The following is a 21,595-nucleotide window of genomic DNA, read 5'->3' as shown; positions in this document are numbered from 1 at the left end:
AGACCACAGGCACACGGAAGAGGAGGATGCACTCTCAGACACACACACACACACACACACACACACACACGGACAGACATGCACTGAAACTCAGGATAACAAACTCACAGATCCACATTAATGCTGCCAAACAAACACAGAAGTCCATAAATACACTCACAGACAACCACAAGATGGACAAAAAACATCAACTCATCCACAAATCTTACATATGTGAAAGACATATACCAAGTGCACACACTCTGTCACTAGCCAGACCGTGGGGAAACACGTGCCTTTCCAGGAACAGACCCATCTCTAGTCTCACCATCGCCACCAATGCTTTGCGGGGAGGGGACGCTGGTCACTATGGCTCCATGCAGGCTGGCAGAACTCAGCCAGTTCCTTTCAGATCCTTTGCTTTCCTCTTTCTCATTAGGTCCAAACTCTCCCTCGATTTCTGGCCACTTCCAACACCATTCAAGTGATGGGACCTGACAGGCCTCCTAGTTCCAGCCAATGGCTAGAGTGGAGATAGGTGGTCTCTCTTTTTCCTCTTAACTGAGCACTTTACAAAAGAAAGGCTGGCTCAGCAAGTCAGAGTTTCTAAATCTGTCATCCCGGCTCCAGCTGGGCTCCACCTAGGATGAACCCACTACAGGATACTGCCAAGGAGCTACTTCACTGGACACAGACAAAGACTGAGAATCAAGGTCAAATCTTTATAGAATAACCTCTGGCCTGGCCACAGCCTCTGGTCTCGCATGCATCTAAATGTCTACAAGTTCTTATGGCTGTCTTCAAGGCCTCTTCCCCTCAGATGGGCCTGTCCTGTTTCAAGGATGAAGGCATCAACCACTGAAACCCAGCACTGGCAGGAGTCACAGGGAAGACCTCCACTTTAAAAAACAACAAAAAAAAAAAATAGAAAGAAAGAAAGAGAGAAAGAAAGAAAGAACGAATGAACACCTGCAAGCTGGTTGTTCACACCTATAATCCTAGCTGAGACTCAGCTAGATCTCAGGAGGCTGAGATTTGGAGGACTGGAGTTCAAAGCCAGCCTGGGCAGAAAACTCTGCTAATCTCCAATTACCCAGCAAAACAAACAATAACGAAAACAATAGGCTACAGGTGTGGCTCAAGTGGTAGAACAGCAGCTATGAGCAAGCTAGCTGAGCTCACCAAAAATAAGAAGAAGAAAAAAACACAATAATCCAAATGTACATCTAACACAGGCAAACACAATGTAAGTAAGTGTCCAGTCATTCTGTGAGCTAGGGAATTAAAATAGGAACTAGATTCTCAAATCTTCACCAATCCCCTGAAATAGTACCAAACTTTTAGGCAATGCTCACTTCCCTGAAAATAAAAATATCAATTGTCTTTTTAAACCTCTATGGTATTTTGTCAATATTTTTTTATTACAGCAGAGAATGTATAAATATTTTATTATAAACCAAAGGCCTAAAATAAACAGTTTAGTAAATAGTTATTACATTACAAGGAAAAACATCTGTGGAAACCGCTTTCCGTGTAATTATTCTTGCTATTTTACATTAGCACTCAACGTGAATTTCTTTGGCACTAATGTTTCACTTGTTCTAAATCTTCCTCCTTGTTGCTATTATTAAAATCTTAAAAAGGTGCCAAATCTTAAATGAAGAAAAAAAATGATTCACTAGAAATTATTCATATCACAGTGAGCTGCTACTAAACCTGGCAGGGGTGCAGTATTTTCGGTGAAATTAACATAAAATATACAACTGCAAATTATCCAGGAAATAGCTATGTTCTTTACGGCATGCTTTTACACTCAGCAAAAAAAAAAAAAAAAAAATGTTCTCCTTCTTCATCTCACACAAAGCCACAAACAGCTCCATTCCTGCAACTTTTAAAGGGAAAGTAATAGATTTGTCAAAAGAGAGGGAGGCTTTGGAGACGACTAACAAATAGCTCAGGGGTGGATCAGCCTTAGGTAATTACCAGAGACAGCATGGCCCTGGCTGGTCAGTAGACAAGTCAAGAAAAACAGCAGCCTCTCTTCCCTCTTCATTCTAGAGAATGGATTTCCTCTCCAAGGCCTCAGTCCCTTCTCCTAAACACAAGAAAAACTGTAACACCATGTAAAATGCAAATCTTGCTGTAAATATTTTATAAAATTGTTGCATACATCCCAAAAGCTATAGGTCTTAATTGAGAGCAGGCGATTTTTCTAGTCAATATATGGAAATGGAAAATGCTAATTTGTGTTTTTCTACTTATGAAAGACCCTGGAGAACAGCAAGCCACAAATGCACTCACTTTAATATTATAAATATAATTTGGCTTCCTCTTTACCATCCCCACAACCCTGGCTTTTATCTCCCTGAGGCCGCAGGGGGAGAGCTGGAGAATCACTTTCACAGCGTCCGCCCAGGAAGGCGGCCTCGAAGGAAGGACGGGGTGGGGGATGAAGGCACCAGGCTGTGGGCTTCCCCACCCCCACCAGCTTCACCCCCTTGGGACTGGCAGGCAGGGGTGGAACACAGCAGGGACACGTGCCAGAAAGCACTGCCCAGCATGCTGAGCTGTTCACCCAAGGGATGGACGCCAGAGCCCAAAGCTGAGCTTTGGCTGTGTGGCTCCTCTGCCCGGCTGCCTGCTCTGGCTCTGAGCTTCATCTGCCCACCTGAGAGCAATCTTGGGCCTGGGCACATTCTCTGAGGGTCAATCTGGAGCAGCCGGGATGAGCACAAGCAGGTGGCGAGACAACCAAAGCGAGTGTGAAGGCACCACCAGTGTTCCTCAGGAGCCTGACTTCCGGCCCTGCTCTGGCATGATAATGCTGCTTCTCTCTGAAAGCTAGGATTTGAGGGAGAGTTCTACTCATAGCTGTGCCACTGTCCCATAGAGTACAGTCACCCACCACTAGACACATATGCCTATGGAGCAATGCTCAGCATCTAAAACATAGCTTCAGCAGGACACCAGGAACTCCTACTACAATCCAGGCTACACAGGCAGCTGTGATCTAGAGAATCGCTGTTCTAGGCCGGCCTGGGCCTTCAGACCCCATCTCCAATGAACCGGCAAAAAGCCAGGCTACAGGTGTGTCTCAAGTACTGAGTGTCAGCCCTAAGTAAGCAAGCAAGTTAAGTGAACTCAAAGCTCTTGAGTTTGAACCTCAGTATCAACAAAATTAAATAAATAAAACTACAGTACAGATTTTTGAAGATTCAGTAGGAAGAAAAATAAAAAAAACTCTCAATAATAATTGTTAGGTTCATTTATGGCATGGTCATAATATTTTAAGTATACTGGATTTAGGCTTATTCTCTTCTATTTCACCTGCTTCCTTTTTTAATTTTTATTTTTGGACATGGCTAGCAGAAATTTTCCAATTGCCTAGATGGCTTACATGCCCTGCTCTGCTGCCAGCCTGTGGCACTGGCACCCCCACGTGCTGTAGATGCAAAGTCTTGTGAGACACCACTCAGCCTCGCCTCCCGGTTCTAGGGCGAGCCCTGGGACTCCAGGGAGTGCAGGCTGCGGGCCTGCTGTTCTTGCAGAGTGTGTAAGCAGAGTATGTGTTGCTGCTGCCCTCTCATGCCTCACTCAGGCTCTCCTTACTACCAGGTTGAAGCAGGACCCTGCCCTGCCCCCACCCACTCTTCCACCAAAGACAGCATAACTAGACTGTGATAAACCCAACTCTGTTGGCTTCCCCCCACTGCACCTTTTCCTCAGTGCCACAGAAGTATGTGTCCAGGTGAAATCTGATCGGGAAGCCCAAGTCACCACGAGGTTCCTGAGGTTGCCAAGAGCCCTCCGTACTACAATCCCCTTACTTCACACACTCAGAGAGGTCAAGGCACCTGCACAAGGTGACATAGCCAATGAGTCACAGAACCCAAGCTCAACACAGTTTCTAAGACCAAAGAGCCAGGGCTCCTCAACGTCAAGGCTGTTCATAACAACCACAAACCAGGACCAGCCCAGACATCCAGCCAATAGCAAAATGTGTAACCTGAACTCTTCATATAGAGCAATAAAGAAGAAACCCACCGATACACGAGCAGCATAGACGCAGATTAGATGTTGAGCTAACAAATCCAGACCCCCAAACACAGGCTGTGTGTGTGTCCATCCAAATGACCTGCTGATACAGGCAAAGCACAGCGTAGGTAGAAAACTGGGAAAGTGGTTGGTTGCCTTTTGTGGGTACAGCCAGAGGGAAGGGAGGGGAGAGTCTGTGTGTTGATCATTCAGGAAATGCACATGGGCACAACTATGCAGGCCAGCCCTGCGCCCTTGCTGTGTGCCCATGAGTGAGGCCTTGGGTGAAAGATGGCTAAGTGTACAGATCTTGAACTATGGAGGCAGCAAACACCCTTTACTTGGGGCACTGTGCCCCTCCAGGCCACAATGAGCTCATGCCAGGTTAGTAGAACCTGAACTGCTAAACCAAACTCAGATTTTTAGAATCTGGGTCAGACAGACAAAATCCAAGGCAACTTCCCAGCATCCTTGTTCAAGCCAAGAAGTGACATGATAGTCCCCTGCCCCCAACCATGGAGACGAAGCTCAGCAGGGAGCTGTGAGCGCCCCCCCCCTCGCCCCCGCCCTCATGGGGAGCAGGAAAGGAGCTGGTGACGTTTATTACCCGCCAGCAGCGAGATTGACTGCAGGCCTCCTCTGCCCACACCAAGCCATTAGCTGGTAATGGCCCCGAAGGCTCCCTCGGCCACAGACCCAGGCCCGAGCGCGCGGGCTTCAACACCAAAGATACTAATGACTACCACATTGCCGACATAAATCATCCCCGCTCAGAGGGGGCTCAGAAGGGGCCCAGCCGGCCTGGCAGCCTCCAAACTTGACTTGGCAAATCTCCCCTCCGAGATTTTAGAGCTGAGGTTCTCTAGCGACGCGTCACCAGTGAATTTCTCTGAACCAGAGTTTAAAAGGAAGAAAGGAAGGAGGGGAAGATGGACATTAACCCTTGTGGTACTCAAGCAAGAGTCCAAAGTGGGGGGATTTGGAGAGTGAAAGTGTCCTTGTCTGAGGCGTTCTAGGGCATGCAACAGTCAAACGACACACGGACAAGGGCTAAGCATGTATCCAGGGATTTTCCTTCCAGACAAAAGCTTCACTCACAGCGTACTGGGTAGGACCACATGGTGTTCTGATCAAGCCCGTGGCTGGCCCATAGCACCTGAACATCTGCTAGTGTCTGTTCCTCAATTTCCCCATTATAACACCTAGAGAGATCAAGCCTATCCTTTTAGCTACTGTGGAGACAGAGATCAGGAGGAAGAGGATTGGAGGCTGGAAGTTCACAAGATCCCAATCTGAACCAATAAAATCCATGGTGGGTGGTGCTTTTTTATTCTCCCAGCTATCAAGGAAACATAAATAGGGGGATGGTACTCTAGGAGAACCCAGGAATAAATTGGAGACCCTTCTGAAAGAATAACAAGCATAAAGAGCCATGGGTCAAGTAGTAGGGTGCCTATCGAGGAAATGAAAGGCCCAGGGCTCAAACTTGAAAAAGTAAAATAAAATGAGGAGACTATGGGATCCCTCTGGGTGCTGTGAAAATAAAGCACTTAGTACAGGGCCTGTCAGGCACACATTGTGTACATGAATGAAATGTCCAGGGCCACTATCCTGTCAAAACTCAAATGTGTGACAGGAAAAAAACATGGCTGCCATTGCTAAATGCTGAGTCCCCCTCGTCAGACATGGGACCTATGGTAAGTGACTCCCAAGGGGAAATGACCTGCTCGGGCCACACAACACAGGGGGCAGACCCAGTGCAGCGGTCCCCATAGAAGGCATGCGCACATGGCCTCACAAGCCAGCGCTCAGTACACACATGGCAGCTGCAATGGGGATTTATCCCCAGCAAGCAGGCACGGGCAGTCCAGGCTTGCCTCTGGCCTACTGAAGGCAGTACCTAGCATCCCATAGGCAGCTGGAGATGGGCTGCCAGCCTGCTTCCCCGGAGGAGGGAATAGAAGACCCATTCCTCAACACTCTCCAGGCCCCCAGCCTTCCACTCCTCTCTCCCTGGATCTCAGCCTCCTTCTCTGGCAAGTCTGGTGTCCGCACTATAAACCCTGTTGCTGATCTAGGCATCTTGCTCTAGATCTCCCAGCACTGGGCAAAACACAGAGCAGCTATATTATTTCTTGGACCCATTGTACTTCCAAGCCATTGTGCCAACCCAGGCTAGGCTTCCCCAGCTTCCTGTCTCATTCCAGAGATACTGGGTTCTCAACCACAACCCCAGCGGATCCGAAGTGCAGTTTACCCTGCCTCCTCCAGGAAGCCCTCCCTGGTGTCTCCAGAACACCTGATTCTGCTCTCTTGCTTGGCATTCTTGCCAACAGCCAATCCCCTGGGCCACACATGGCTCAGGCACATCCTCCATCCACTGCAGCCCTGAGCAGTAGGTGCCATGAAGCTGCTGCTGGCCTGGCCTCCTTTCCCCAGCATGGAGGACATGTAATGTAAAGGAGAGTGTAAAAAAGATGCTCACAGGATGGGCTATGCAGACTGGCATGGGTCAGGGGTAAGGAGTGGCCACACCGAGTCCAATGGGCACCAGCAGCTGAAGGCAAGTCTGCAGACCAGGGCATGCTCAAGAGGACTCAGACATTTCACATGGGAGCAGGTGTACAGCCAGCAGCCTTATCAAGGATACAGAGCCCAGATAGAAGGCAGGTCTGGCCTACAGTCTGGCACAGACCAAATTCCTTGGCACAGCTGTGTGTTGCCAGCATCCAGGAATTGCTGTATGATTCAAAACCAGGTCAGAGAAAAGTAGCTCCTGTTTCCGGCAGGGTGAGCAGGTCTCCTGAGGTAGGGCGCCTCAAAAGTCTCCACACTGAGCTCTCGAGACAAGTGGGAACCACGCCTCATTCCCTCGGTGGCCCCGCAGCTGCCAAAATTACTGACAAACTGACCTACAAAGCGAGTTTCTATTTTGTGAGCAAACCCCAAAGGTTAACAGCGGAGCCGCCGGCGGGCGAGCAGCACGAGGAACGGATGTGTTCCCAGCAGCACCTGCGAGGCGCCTGGGCACCTCAGCTTCCCGGAGAAATGTGTCGCTACAACCACAAGGAGGAAGGGGAAGATTCTAGAGCCCTGGGGAGAGGACCTGAGTCCATCGCCAAGAGGCCTCTCCATCCCAAATTCTGGATGGCTGCCACTGTCCAGAGTTACCTAAAAGGCATCTGGCTGGGCCACCAAGGAGAACACATGGCAACAGAATCCTGAGGGTTGTACAGTAGACAACCTGCACAACCAGACTCTGTCACTCGGGGTTACAGAGGAGGAGCTCAAGGTTCTTACTACTAAAAGAACCTTGCCTTAACAGAACACTGGTGTTATGGGCTTGTCCACACAGGTGACCTGGACAGTCACATAGGTGGTTCAAGCTTAGGACACTTGCATGTGGTTTAATTAGTTATTGTTACTGCCTTAAAAATTTGTGTGTGTGTGTGTGTGTGTGTGTGTGTGTGTGTGTGTGTGTGTGTATACACACTAGGGCTTAGACTCAGGATCTGGGCACTGCCCCATAGCTTTTTCATCTTCACAGGGCAAGTCCACCTCACTGGGGGAGTGCGCAGTTACTTTCACACAGGTGAAGCCTTCCACCTGAAGCTTCAAGGTGTATAAGCTGTCCTGGAAAATAGCCAAGACCATGGTGAACAGGTGGGTAGGAGGGTACTAAACTTGAGGTTGATTGGCAGGTGTCAGTTTTCAGTCACTACTTGAGAGGAACCACTAGGCTAGGACACAAAGAACAAATGAGCCAATGCTGAAACTTTGCAAAGGGTGTTGTCCAGAAAATAGGAGTGGATTTTCCCCCAAAGGAAGGATTCCTCAGCCAGGAGATGGGTAAGGAGAATGCCAGCGCAATGCTGAGCCTGAGTCCAGTGCATAGGAGCTGGAGGATAGTATACAGGCCAATTGGGGGAACGGGATGGGTGATGATGGCCTTGGCCAGTGCAGTCACTAAAGCTCTCAAACATCCGAGGAACCCAAGCAAAACTACAACTGATGAGATTATACACATCATGCATGCATCATCTATCACTAGTATTCAGTACTTGCTCTGGGGCAGAGAATGTGGGAGACCTGGCAACAAGCACAGTGACAGGCACAGTTCTCTTCCAGGCCCATAGTAGTCAGACCAGTTGAGTCACCCCTAGTGCCAGCTGGGACTAGGTACTTCCCCTTAGGTACTGGGTCTAGGGAGGACCAGAGGGGCTACAGGCAGGGCTCAGGATGGGAACTTGGGCCCATAGAACAGCTAGGATGACCATGAGTATTCTTACAAGCTACAGAGATGCTGGTGCATGTCAGCAAGCTATCAGCTCCACACCTTAGCCATAACGCATGCTGCTCACAGAGCCCAGGGTGGAGGAACAGGCTGTGGACACATTCCAGTGGCTAGCTTACTTATTAGATTGTGTAGAAACAAAGTTTTCCTAGTCAGAAAAGATGCACAGCACACACAGGCCACCTGGACCAATGCAGTGCCTAGGGTAGAGGTCCTTCAGAGAGCAGATTGCCCACGGGTGCTGTCCACGGGTGCTGCCCACAGGTGACTGCCTGGAAGGGAAACTGGAACCTCTAAATGATAATCCTTTTCATCTTGGCAAATCAGACTTGAAAGGCACATGCTGAGATTGTCCAAGCCCTTCACACAGGCAACAAGAAGTTTATTTGATTGATTTTTTAAAGGACATCCTTCTTTTGACTCACACCTGTAATCTTAGCTACTCAGGAGGCTGAGATCTAGTGGATTGAGGTTCAAGGCCTTGATGTGGCTCACAGCTATAATCTTATTCTTAAAGGATTGAAGTGCAAAGGCAGCTGGAACAGACAAGTCTGTGAGACTACATCTCCGAAGTAACCAGCTAAAAGCCAGGCCAGAGATGTGACTCAAGTGGTAGAGTGTCAGTGGAGCAAGCAAGCAAGCAAGCAAGCAAGTGTGAGGCCTCGAGTTCAAACCTCAGTACACCTCAAAAATAGGGGGTAGGAGGTTGCTGACAGTGACAGGAACACTTGGTAGCTCAGCAGGGTAAAAGGACACAGACTTCACAGATGCAGGAAGATAAAATGGGCTGATATGCACTGGAACTTTGGAATCCTTTAGGAATTTAATTATCAGAGGAAACTTAGACTTTTCTTAAAGCTTTACCATGTATATTAACTAATGCTTGATAGAATCTGATCCTAACATCAATGCTGGGGACAGCACATTGAAGTCAGAGCAGCTTCTGAAAGCCAGGCGTGCGCCTGCTCCTCACTGGCACTGCCACCAGCTCCCTAAACTTCAAGAGAGCAGTCACAGAAGGCACTTCCCAGAAAGAAGGGGTTGGGAGCAGGGAGGCTGTAGCCCTGCAAAAGGAAAAATAACTCTGCTTCTTAATAAGTCCATAATGAATTCACACATTCAACGGTTACGTCCAGAAATGTGTTCATGTTGATGCTTCAAAAACAATCTGTCATGCTTTCATTCGCCTCGAGGTCTCAGAATCATCCCCAAGAATTCCAATGTCACCACGGCTTCTGGAGATCTCATGGGAGCACCCAGCTGGGTGAAGCGGAGTTTTACCATAACCTTTGAAGACCACCAAACCTGTGACATTCCCACCACGGCTTCCAGCATTAGCAACATGGACTGGAGATTGCTCTTCCAAAAAATGAGCAGTCTCAGAGAACATGAGACAACAATATTTTATTTACAAAATAAGCAATCATGTAATATAAATAAATAACAGATAAAGCCCCCCCCAATCCGACAAGAAATGGGATACCTATTCAAAAAGTTGCATGAATTACAAAACAAAATAAACTCAAAAAATATTTACCAGACATATCATAGTCAGAGTTCTGAAAATAAAGAACAGGAAATGTCTTGAAAGCAGCTGTAGAAAAGTGGTATTAACCTACAGCAGGGAAAAATAATCAGGTGACAACGGATTTCTCAAAAAGAAACTATGGGGTCAGAGGGAAATGACACAACATTTTCCAACAGCTGGAGGAAAAGAGTTGTCAATCCAGAATTCTCTATCTAGTGAAAAAAATCCAGAATTCTTTATCTAGTGAAAAAAATCCCAAGAGTAAGAGAAAAAGTAGTTTCAGATAAAGGAAAAACAAGAGAACGTGTCATCACCAGACTTATCATAAAGGAATTACTAAAGAAAGTTCTTCAGGCATAAAAGAAGGAAACTTGGACCATTTTTAAGGAGGGAAGACCACAGTAATCAGAAATAACATAGTGGATGTAGTTGATTTCCCTTCTCTTCTTGAATTTCTAAATTATATTTAGTGATTGAAGCAAAATATTTTAACACTGATGTAGCTCTAACTACACATAGAAGGACGAATTAAGGCAACTGTAACACAAATGGAAAGGCAAAGGTTTCTGCACTTCGCTTGAACTGGCGAAATGAAGACACTGGCCAACCAGGCGTGGTGTCCAAAATGTCTGTAATAACTCTAGCAATTGGGAGACAGAAAGCTGAAGGACTGGAGTTCAAAGCCAACCTGGGAAAAAAGTTCACAAGACTTCATCTCAACCAATAACTGGGCACAGTGTCACATGCCTGTCCACACAGAGAAGCACACAACTACACAGAGAAGCACAAATAGAAGAACTGTAGTCAAAGCTGAGCGTAAAGTGAGACCCTTTCCTAAAAATAACGATGGCAAAAAGGGTGGAGGAAATGCCTCAAGTGATAGAGTACTTGCTTAGCAAGCCTAAGACTCTGAGTTCACACTTCAGTGCCTCTACAAATGACAGCGTTGGCCAGCGGATTCTGCCTAATGTTATAGCTATATAGTGTAATACCTACATTAGCCTTTAAAAACAAAAACTGCACAAAGAAATAAATAATTACCAATAAATCAAGATGAAATACTTTTTAAGAAATTCACTGAAACAAAAAAAAGAACACTAGAAAACACAATATAAATGATAACGTTTATATCATCAATTGCACTAAATGTAAGTGCACTAATGAAAAAGAGACTCCATGGGGGACCTAGCATGTCTGTAAGCTGTCAGAGAAACTTTGAACACAACATCATCAAGTGGAAAACAAAGGATGGAAAGCACTAACCTAAAAAACACATAAGGGCCATACAATTAGACAAAGTAGGCCTCAGAACAAAAAAGCCACTAGCAGAAACAGAGCAGGACATTGTATGAGGAGGAGGAAGTCAATCTGACAAGAAAGTCTTTAAAAATGGACCCACCCAACAAGACCACTGCAACCAAAGGGAGAGAGGGGGAAAAAAAAAAAAACATTTGAGAACATCTACCAGGAATTGGTAGAACAAGGCAGAATATTGGGAAAGATACAAAAGAACTCAGCACTATTGATTCTTATGATCTAACAGACATTCATAGAACACTGCACCCAGCAACAAGGGAACACACATGCTGGTCAAGTGCTTAGAGAACAAGATGAACATCAGATGTCAACACATTTGAAGGAACTGCGTTTCCCCCAATCACAATGGAATCAAACTAGAAACTCATAATGGAAAGATAATACAAAAACAAACTCTTGAAAAGCAAACAAGATACTTCAAGGTAATCATGGCCAAAATAGAAAACTCAAGGGACTTTTAAAAAACACATTGAACTGAACGAAAATAAAACTACATATTAAAGTTTGTGAGACATAGCTCTATCAGTGGGAAGAGAAGTTTGCTTTTGTTTTTTTCTTTTTTTATGTTTTGCTTTTTGCTGGTCCTGGGGCTTGAACTCTAGGCCTACCCTAAGCCTCTTGGTGCTCAAAGCTACCAATCTACCACTTGAGCCACTTCCAGCTTTTTCCGAGTAGTTTATTGGAGATAAGAGTCTTATGGACTTTTCTGCCTGGGCTGGCTTCAAACTGTGATCCTCAGATCTCAGCCTCCTCCTCAGTAGCTAGGATTACAGTTGTGAGCCACCAGTACCCAGATGGAAGAGAAGTTTTGTAACATTAAGTACTGAGAAAAGTGTCATATTATGGGGCTTCTTTCTTAAAGAGCTAGATAAAGATAAACAAAATAAATATAAATCAAGAAGAGGAGGGAAATAATAAAGATCAAGAGTCATGAAAGTGAAAGCAGGAAACAAATTGAAACAAACAGTGGGGGTATTTTTTGGAAACAGTCAATAAAATTGACAGAATAAAGAAAAATCAGAAAGTTCCAGTATCAGGAATGAAAGCGAAGATATCACTATAGACCCTGTGGGTACAAAGGATAATAAGGGAATGATATTATAAACAAAACTACATACATAAATTTGACAAATTAGATGAAACTGCCCCCCCCCGACTTGCCAAAATACTAACATACTAAAACTCACACTAAATCTGAAATGATCTAAGAAGTTCTATAACTAATTAAGAAATTACTCACAATTTAAAACTTCCTGAAAGGACGTCTCCAGAGCCAACTGCATCACCAATTCAGTAAACATTTAAAGAAGAATCAAGCTAGGCACCAGTGGCTCACACCTGTAATCCTAGCTATTCAGAAGGCTGAGATCTGAGCACTGTGGGTCAAAGGGGGGCGGGGGGGGGGGGGCGGGGAGGAAGCTGTGGCTCAAGAGCTAGAGCACTGGCCTTGAGCAGAAATGCTCAGGGACAGTGCCCAGGCCCTTAGTTAAAGCCCCAGGAGCAGTGCGCGTCCGTGCATGCACACACACACACACACACACACACACACACACACACACACACACACATAAATGAAGGGAAAGTGTAAAGAGCATGTCTTGGTTCATTTTTCAAAGCTAGTATCACCCAATGTAAAACCACACAAAGACAGAACAAAAATAATACAGTACTTCTAACCATTATTCTTCATAAACACAGACACAGAAATCCCTCACAAACTCTTTGCAAATAGAATTCAGCTATCAATAAAAAAAAGTTATCGCTGGGCACCAGTGGCTCCTGTAATCCTAGCTATTCAGCAGGCTGAGATCTGAGGATCATGGTTCAAAGTCAGGCTGGGCAGGAAAGTCCATGACTCTTATCTCCAATTAACCACCAGAAAACCAAAAGTGGTACTGTGCCTCAAGTGACAGATTGCTAGCCCTGAGGTGAAGAGCTCAGGGACAGCACCCAGGCCCAGAGCTCAAGCCCCATGACTGACCAAAAAAAAAAAAAAAAAAAAGGAATTATACATGGTGACCAAGCATGGCATATAACAAGGACATAAAACTTGTCCACTATTTGAAAATTGATCAATACAATCTACCATATTAACAAACAAATGAAAAAAATCACATGATCATAGCAATAGGTACAATAAAAAAGAATTGAGAAAACAACACCAATTTATAATTTTTTTTTTTTTTTTTTGGCCAGTCCTGGGCCTTGGACTCAAGGCCTGAGCACTGTCCCTGGCTTCTTCCCGCTCAAGGCTAGCACTCTGCCACTTGAGCCACAGCGCCACTTCTGGCCGTTTTCTGTATATGTGGTGCTGGGGAATCGAACCTCGTGTATCCGAGGCAGGCACTCTTGCCACTAGGCTATATCCCCAGCCCCAATTTATAATTTTTTAAACATTCTTACATAAATAAAAGTAGAGGCTACACATGTTTGTTCATGCCTGTAATCTCAACTACACAAGAAATATAGAAAGATCACAGTTCAAGGCCAGCACATACAAAAAAGGAAAATCCTATCTCAAAAGAAAAAAAAAAGTTTTAAGCCAGGATGGTAATGGAGTCCTGCAATTTCAGCTATGTGGAGACATAGTCTGAGGCCAGTTCAAACAAAAACCACAAGATCTTATCTGAAAAAATAACTAAAATACAAAGGGCTGAGGATGTAGACTAAATGATAGAGCACTTCCCTGGCAAGTATATGGCTCTAAGTTCAAAATACCAGTACTACCAAGATGATAGATGATAGGTAGGTAGGTAGGTAGATAGATAGATAGATAGATAGATAGATAGATAGATAGATAGATAGATAGAAAGAAATGGGAACACAGAGGAAGTTCCTCCATTTGATAAACAATATCTGCAAGACACTGATATCACAAATAATTAACTTAATGGTAAAAATCTTAAAATCTCCTCCCTAAGATCACAAATAGCATGCTTCTCTTATGCCGCATAGTACTAAAAGTTCTAGCCAAAGCAGTAACATAAGAAAAGAAAAGGCTTCTACCTGAGGAAGGACCTATGAAACTGCTTATTTACAGATGACACAATTGCCTATGTAGAAAACCCCATAGAAGCAATCAATCAATCAATCAATAACATGCAGCCAAATGAGTTAAGCAAAATCCAAGCATTCAAAAATGAACATCACCCAAGTACGGTGGCGCACACCTATCATTCAGCCCCCATGAAGCTGAGGCAAGAGGATAATGAGTTAGAGGACAGCCTGATCCACATAACAAATCCTTATCACCAAAAAAGAAACCAGTATTTTTTATTTTTATTTTTTGGCCAGTCCTGGGGCTTGAACTCAGGGCCCGAGCACTGTCCCTGGCTTCCTTTTGCTTGAGGCTAGCAGCACTCTACTACTTGAGCCACAGCGCCACTTCTGGCAGAAACCAGTATTTTTATACACTAGCAGTGAGTGACAAATAATTGAACAAGAAATGTAAAATATAATACTGTTTACAATTAAATATTTAGACAAATCTATCAAAACTATTGGTATAGTATACTGAAAAACAAAAATAATTAGAGAAAATCAAATATTTAACTAAATGGAGAAATAAACCATGTCTGTGGATTAGAAGTCTCAAAATAGTAAAGGCATCAATTCTTTCCAGATAGATATACTTATTTTATACAATTGGTATAAAAATTACAGGGAAATTGTCATATAGACAAGATTATCTTAATAATAATCTCTTAATAATTCTCCTAATATGATCTCCCTTATAGAAGCCAAAGGAATTGGGGAATTGAGAATAATTTTGAAAGAGCACCATCAAAACAGAAGGAAAAGCATAATATCAATCAACTGATGCATTGAATGGTAAGTCTTTTGTGTAACTACTTAAAGATAATAAAAACATAATTTTAAAAAAGACAGGAGGAATCATTCTGTCCAACTTCAAGATTTATTCTACATCTTACTCTACAAGAATAAAGATTTATTCTACAGGAATAAAACTCATTCATCATATGATCTAGAAATAGATCAACAAAATGCAACGACTTATTTTGACAAAGGTACAAATATAGGGAGCCAGTGCTGGTGGCCCAGGCCTGTAAGCCTAGCTACTTGGGAAACTGAGAACAAGAGGATTATGGCTCAAGTTTGCAAAATGTACAGTTGCAGGCAGTGGCACGAGCCTGCCATTCCACGCCTCGTGAGACAAAACCTGAGAGAATCATGATGCCCGATTAGACTGGTATAAAAAAAAATCAAATTTTATCTTCGCTACAGGAAGCGGGACACAGTGGCTCTCTGACATTGATCCCAGAGAAGATAGGAAGCCTAAAAGCAGGCAGATCATGGCTCAGGCACATATACCCAGGGAAAGAAGGAAGATCTTATCCTTAAAATAACCAGCAAAAAATAGGGCTGGAGGCACGGCTCAATGGCAGAACACCAGCTTAGCAAATGTGAAGCCTTGAGTTCCAATTCCTAGTCCTGCCCCCAGAAAAGATCAGTGAAGGTATCAAAGTCTTTCAATAAATGATACAGGATCAGTTAGATATCCACAGACATGTTTATTCTCTCCCCCCCACCCACCCCACACGTACACTCAGCAATCCACACCAAAAATCAAACCAACACACAGCCCTGGACCTACAGTCTCATATCTTACATAATAATTATCTCAAAATGGATCATGGACTAAAATAGGAAATATAAAACTATTACACTTTTAGGAGGAAAAAATAAAAGAGAAAATTCCATGGGATCTGAGCTAAGCAAAGAGTTCTTACCTTTGGCAGTAAAGATATGATCTATAAAAGGAATATTTAATAATTTGGAGTTATAAAAAGTTTTAAGCTTTTGCTTTGTTTAAGATCCTGTTAAGATGAAATGACAAGCTACAGGCTAGGGAAAAAAGTATTTGCAAATCACATGTCAAGAATATGTAAAGAACACTCAAAACTCAATGTGAAAGAAGCAAATAATCCAATTAGAAAAAGGACACAAGACAGAAAGAAGCATTCCATCAAAGGATAAACAGATGGAAATAAGCCAGGAAAAGATGTTTCCTCATCATTAGGCATCTGAGAAATGGAAATTCAAACTACAATGAGCTAGCACTGCTCGCCTATCAGAGTGGTGAAAAACAAAGCAAATGCTGGTGAGGACACGAGGACTGACCTCCACTACATGCAGAAACCAGAGCTCTGGAAAACAGTTTGTCAGTTTCTTAAAATGTCAAATATGCAAGGAGTACAGGCTCAACTATTGCACTCTTGGGCATTTAAACTGAAGACAATGAAAACTTATGCACAACCATTTATGGACCTTTCTTGAAATGAACAACTCTAGAAATGGAGAACAGATGAGTGGTTTCCAAGGTTAAGGAGGCAGCGAAGTGGGCAGGAAATGGTTTCACTATAGAAGAGCAATTTGAGAAGTCTCCTATCAGTGAGAATATCCTGAAACTTGACTGAATTGGTGTTGCTACCCTGATTAGGATACTGGGCCCTACTTTTGCAAAACATTACCATTCAGGGAAACTGAGTAAACCACACAGGAGCTTTCTCTGTGAAGCACCATGTGCTTATACAATTAAATAAAAACAAAGTTCATTTTTCTTTAAGCTAAAAGTCTTAAATGACTGTGCAGAGCAGGAAAGAAGGGGTGAGGGAGGTACACATAGTCCTTTGCAAACCGACTGGCTTGAAGCACAGGGACTGGGGAGAGGGTGTAAATCTCAGATAACAATAAATTTTAGTTGTGTCCCACCCAGTATTGTAGACATAGAGTTGATCCTTGGTCTCCCTCCACAGAGGACTGGCTCCATGTGGAAAGCCAAATTTTTGCAGATGCCTACACCCCTTATGAAAATTAGCACAGTGCCTCACTTCCCTTGCCCCAGGATGACGAGCTGGGGAGCACCAGGCAGGGCACCTGTGAGAGAGACCAACTCTTGTAGAAAGCCAGCCACTTCCTTCCTCCTGGGCCCCTAGAACTCATGGGGCTGGGGGACAGGGCAGGGGTTCAGGCTGCTACTATTGGGTTCGCATGGCAGAGAAGACTATACCAGGGGCCAGCACAGGTCCCAGGGCCTTTGATGCGTTCCATCTGTCAGTGCTTGTGCATCTCAGGCAGGCCTGTCTGATCTCTGACTGGCCTGTCCCACTTTCTCAGGCTAGGATTTCTGTCTCCTTGCTTCCCATCCTCCACTCAGAGAGCACCACTTAGAGAGAGGCCTCCCTAGGAAGCTCTGCTGCAGGCACCCATGGAGTGGCAGGCCTGACTCATGATGCTCCTCCCAGAGCCCAGCAGTAGGATTTTAATCTAATCACGTTCCAGACCTCACAGGTTTCCATTAGTGGAAAAGCCAGCCACAGAGGCTGCTCCCATCTTTAAGACAGGCAAGCAAGACAAAGTCAGGAAAACGACACACCATCCACTATTTAAAAGTCGAAACAGTTGAGCATAGTGGTGCCTGTCTGCAATCCCTGCCCTTGAGATGCAAAGGCAAGAGCATCACCAAGTTCAAGATCAGCCTGGGCTACAAAAGCAAGACTCTGCCTCAAAACAAACAGGAAGACGTAAAACTCAGGGGCCCCAAGTGCTGCACCCACACTGGGTGAGATGAGAAAACCCCCGATTCAAGGACCCTAATCCACTTTAGCCAGTTCTTTCACTGGTGAGGGATGTTGGATGCCTTCGACATTTGGTGAGGAAGAAGGGGGAGGGAAAGTATTAGATGCAGCTGTGGGATGAGGAGATTTGTATCACCTATGAAAGTTAGATGGATGTTTGGAGCCCCATGTGCTCTAGGCCAGGAGACAAGAACCCCTTTTCCCTTCCCTTTCATGTTACTTTCTGGTTAGATCACAGGGCACGGGACCCTCCCTGGTGTGGGAGACCATGACCTCCTCTCCAAACATCTGCCTTAGACCAGCCATTCCTCTCCCTGCAAGCACTACAGGTCTGCCAAGCAGTCTGGGGCATCTTCTGGGATGACAGACTGAGAAAGGAGAGCAGACTTTCCTGTCTACCTCCCCCTCCCTCTGTCTCACATGCTCTGTGTGTGTGTGTGTGTGTGTGTGTGTGTGTGTGTATGTGTGTGTCTATTCCTGACAGCCTCTCTCTGTCTCTGTCTCTCTCTGTGTCCTTCCCATGTTCCTCCAACGAGCAGTGCAGTAAGAGGGCTGGGAGAGGGGCACATGAGGGCAAGCCTCTAAATAAATGGCCACTTCTCCCCAGTTCTTGGCTTACCACAGCAAAGCTCAGTTCTGAGAGGCACCCAGGGACAGGGGACAACTGTGTAACTGAGAAAAGGCCTCCTGGGTGCCCAATGCCCTCGGGAACAACCCGGCTCTGCCTGGCTACCAGAGTCCACACCATTGTCCAAGGATGTTCAGAGCCAAGGGTCCTGCTGTGATGCCCCAAGGAAAACGTCCCTTCCCAGCCCTGCCCTCCTCAGGGAACAGGTGAGGCACACAGCAAGGATGCCCAGGAGCCCAGAGACTGAGTCACCACCACCATCACCACCTCCAGGTCTAAGGACCAATTACCACAGCCCTCATCCAGTCACCCCTTATTCAGCATTCCCATCTCAAAGCACCTCAAGGACATACATCCCACAGATCCCAAGTACCCCAGGGTTCCAGGCGCAGGCCCTGATTTTGGGGGGTGGGGGGAGCACTGGTTGGGCAGCAAGCCCCACAGGTACATGTTCAACATCTGCATGAAGACCCACAACCTTCCCTTCCCACCACGGGGCAAGCTGCCACTGCCCAGGCCTCCCACAAACCTCCTGGCTCTGGAGAGCTGATTTCCCAGGGGTTTGGGGCTTGGGGTAGGGGTAAGGGTAGGGAAGGGGCAGTGGGTGGAGCCTGGTCATCTCAGAAGGAGGCCACAGCCCTGACCTGCTCACTGCCTCTGGGTTTCTGTGGGGGAGGGGAGGTGGAAGGATATTTCAAAGGCTGGGGGAGGCCCAGGGAAGAGACCTCAGTCCCTGGGGGAGGAGGGATTTCAAGGCGATCACATTGCTCAAAAGGTTTCCGAAGACCCTTGCCTTTCTAGCAGATCCAAATCGCTCCCTCCCCAAAATGAGGGGTGCCAGGGAATGTTTCCAAGGAGATGGGGCCCTGCATCCTCCCAGCTCCCAGGATCAGGGCTGCACACTGGCCACTCGACAAAAAGACCAGTTTATAGGCGCAGGGGAAGGTCTCCGGCAGCCCGGATCCCCAGGAGACCAGCTTGAGACCCTCCTCCAAATGCCCCAAGTTTACGATCTGAACAGGACCACATCCACCCGACTGTCCTTGTGGTGCTGAGAAGGGGAGCCAGGGCCAGGGCCAGCCGGCCACTCTGTGCGCCTCCATTTACCCAGAGAAGCTGTCTACAGGGACACTGGGCCCAGCAGATTTACTGGGCCTGCAGAGCTCAATGCAAGCCAGGCTCCTGCATGGCCTGTGCATCAACACAGTACCAACCTCAGGTCTGTGCACCTCCCTCCTCTCCATCCTCTGCCAGGCTCTTTCCTTCTGGATCAGACCAGGCAAGCCCCACTTCTCTCCCAACATTTTCCTCCCACATCACTGCAGATTAATTCTCCTCCAGTATTCAGCACAGCCCAACCCTGCTCCAAAACCTTCACTAGCTCCCTAGTGCCCCCGTTCCAGGCTGTATACCCAGAAGCATCCAGGAACCAGGCTGGGGACACAAATGAGCCAGGAGCCCTGTGTCACACAGCTGAGCTGGGGGGTGGGAAGGTGGGGGGGGGGGGAGCCTGGGAATGCTGGCCTGGTCCCCAGGGAGCAGCCACTTCAGGCTGTCATTGCTGTGAACTGTCTTGTGAGAATGGAGAATCCTGGCCTAAAGGGTGAAGTTCACCCCCAAACCCCTTCCTTTGGCAACCCAGACCCTTGGTGGCCCAGCCCCAAACCCAGTCTCTATGCCCAGGATATTTCCCCATGTGTGGCCCCCATCATTGGGACAGGCCCTATAGCTCCTGTCACTCACCTCTGCTACTGCCTGTGATCTTCTCAGAACCTCTGCTCCCCACCACCTTAACACAGTGTGAGACCTCCCCTCCTGTGCCTAGTCCTCTTCTCTCTTTTTGTGTCACACATGAGGCTTGAACTCTGGGCTGGGCACTGTTTCTGAGCTTTATGTGTTCAAGGCTAACATTACCACTTGAGCCACAGCCCCACTTCAGCATTTTGTGGTTAGTTGAAGATAAAAGTCTCATAGACTTTTCTGCCTGGGCTGGCTTCAAACCACAATTCTCAGATCTCAGCCTCCTGGCCCTCTTCTGACAGGAACAGCCCTGCCATAGAGAAAACCCTTTTTCATCCTTCAATATCCAGGCCCTTTTGATGGACCTACCCGTTCTGGGAGCATCTGCTTCCAAGCTTAGCTGGATGCCCATCACCCTCCCTCTTGCTCCACACTGCCCTTCCCAGGACCATGCTGTCCTTCCCCCAGGGCCTCTCCTATCACAAGCACTGTTTTCAGAGCCTGCCTCTACTACTTGCTGGCTGGACAACTTGGGTAGTCACCAAGCCCTGTAAGAGGGGACTAGCAATGACATAATGTGCCTGGCATGTCACAGGGCTGGGTGAGTGACACCTTTAGCATCCTTGTCTGAACTCTGATGGGTGCTAGGGGACCTTGGAGAGCAGGGACCATATATATCCTCCTCACCCTGGGCCACAGCAGCCCTCCGCAGTCATCTACTTGCCCTAGTGATGGTCTCAGATAGCCTGGAGTGAGGGACACAGGAGGGTGAGTGGCACCACCCAGAAATCCTGCCAAATGTCCTGCGGCAGCCATGGGTAAGGAGCACTAGCCAGCAAGCAGACAGGAAGCCCAGCCCTTAGATCAACACAAAGGCCCAACGCCTTTCACATTCTGTAACTCCATTTTAGAGCCTCCCCTTTGCCTTCTGCCTGAGGACACACAGCTTCCAGGCTGAGCACAAAGGAAAGGTGGAAAATAGAAGGGAGGGGGGAGCACCTTTGAAATCACTGCGGTCCAATTAGCTGGCTCTCGCCCTTCATGCTTACAAACAGGAGCGCATATCACCACCTGCTACAAAAGCAAACATTTGGAGATATCTTCATCTTCACCTTCCTGACACTCCCAAGAAAGGGTTCTCAGCAGCCGGTGACTGACAGAGTAGCTTTCCTTCTTATACTTCAGCAGGGGGCTTTCAGACAGAAGAAATTAAAAAGCCACCAATCTCCCTGTCAGGCCAGGCTCCCAGGGTCCTACCGCCCCCTCCTAGGCTCATCTTCTCCCCTCGCCACCAGGTGAGCCCACCACACACACACACACACACACACACACACATACACATGCACGCGCGCGCGCACACACATACACACACGCACGCACGCAAACATGCCACGGTCCAGCACCTGAAGAGGATCAGCCAAGTAGCGACACTAGGTCCCAGCCACACTGAAGGGGGCAGCACTGCAGCTGAGTGG

The 21,595-nt window shown here is 46.5% G+C and overlaps 1 protein-coding gene across 3 annotated transcripts in view; it reads right to left on the bottom strand.

The window, feature by feature from the left end:
* The window catches only part of Znf423 (zinc finger protein 423), a 321,067-nt gene that overhangs the window by 93,640 nt on the left and 205,832 nt on the right, over nt 1–21,595 (bottom strand). The window lies entirely within an intron of this gene.

The sequence above is a fragment of the Perognathus longimembris genome, chromosome 10, assembly GCF_023159225.1.
Source record: "Perognathus longimembris pacificus isolate PPM17 chromosome 10, ASM2315922v1, whole genome shotgun sequence".
NCBI classification, from domain to species: Eukaryota; Metazoa; Chordata; class Mammalia; order Rodentia; family Heteromyidae; genus Perognathus; species Perognathus longimembris.
The sequence above is the reverse complement of the archived record's forward strand: the minus strand, read 5'-3'. Positions and strand labels throughout refer to the sequence as shown.